The following is a 1035-nucleotide window of genomic DNA, read 5'->3' as shown; positions in this document are numbered from 1 at the left end:
TAGTTCGTGGCCGTAAAGCTTGTTTCCTTCCAGAAAAAGTACTTCGTTGGGTATGACCAATGCCTAGTTTATTTGAGATTCAACTGTTCATAGGCGAGTGAGAGAGATATTGCAACACAACCATTGATGAACAACTTAGCGAAACAATAAATAACATTTAGTTATCAATTACGTTTGGATTAAGAGAGGGAGATGGAACCATAACTTCAGTTAGTTCCATCTAACTTGATTTCTATTCTTCAATTGGCATTATTAAATACATAAAGGTTCCAAATCTAAAACGAAATATCATTGTCTCTCGCTAGTTTTCAAGCAATATACATAAAAAAAGAAAAGAAAGCAAGGGCATTATGAGTACGATCCAATCAAGTTTCTTGATTTCTACAATTTTGATGCTATTATTGTTAGATTTTACCGTCGATGCTCAATCTAGTGCCGATGTTGTTTTTCCTTTGAAAAGATATGGTAACATAGTGCCTGGTACTGACATCACGAAGGTAAATATACAGTATGAACAGCAATATTATCACTAGTTGAGTTGATCAATTGTTTGCTAATTTTTGTTACTTGTGACATGTAGGCTTTAGCAAATGCATGGAAGGATGCATGCACGTCCAATCGTTCTAGTGCGATTGTTATTCCGGGAGGGATATTTAAAGTAAAGGATGGGATACTTAAAGGACCTTGTAATAGCCCAATTGACTTTCAACTTGGAGGAACATTGCAGGCACCAAAAAGTCTTTAGGGAGATAATTGGATTACTTTTGAACATATTGATAGATTGACATTATCAGGTGAAGGAGTTTTTGATGGCCAAGGAAAGGCAGCTTGGAAAAAGAATGATTGCCATAAACGCATAAATTGTGCCCAACTCCCCATTGTAAGCAATATGCCTTCAGCTTTCCTTCTCAATCTCGTGCATCTTGTTGTTTTTAGACATCTTCTCTAATCTTCTAACATTTATAATTTGGTAAACGTTCTTCATTTTCTAGAGGATTATCTTTAACCATTCTAACAAAAAAAAAAAAAAAAAAA

General features: G+C 34.8%; 1 pseudogene; it reads left to right on the top strand.

Annotated features, from left to right (window-relative positions):
• The first annotated feature begins 350 nt into the window (after window positions 1–350).
• The window catches only part of LOC111438503, a 4692-nt pseudogene continuing 4007 nt past the window's right edge, over window positions 351–1035 (top strand).

Source organism: Cucurbita moschata, unplaced genomic scaffold (genome assembly GCF_002738365.1).
Source record: "Cucurbita moschata cultivar Rifu unplaced genomic scaffold, Cmos_1.0 Cmo_Scf00076, whole genome shotgun sequence".
NCBI classification, from domain to species: Eukaryota; Viridiplantae; Streptophyta; class Magnoliopsida; order Cucurbitales; family Cucurbitaceae; genus Cucurbita; species Cucurbita moschata.
Note: the sequence above shows the minus strand (reverse complement) of the source record. Positions and strands in the feature narration are given on the sequence as shown.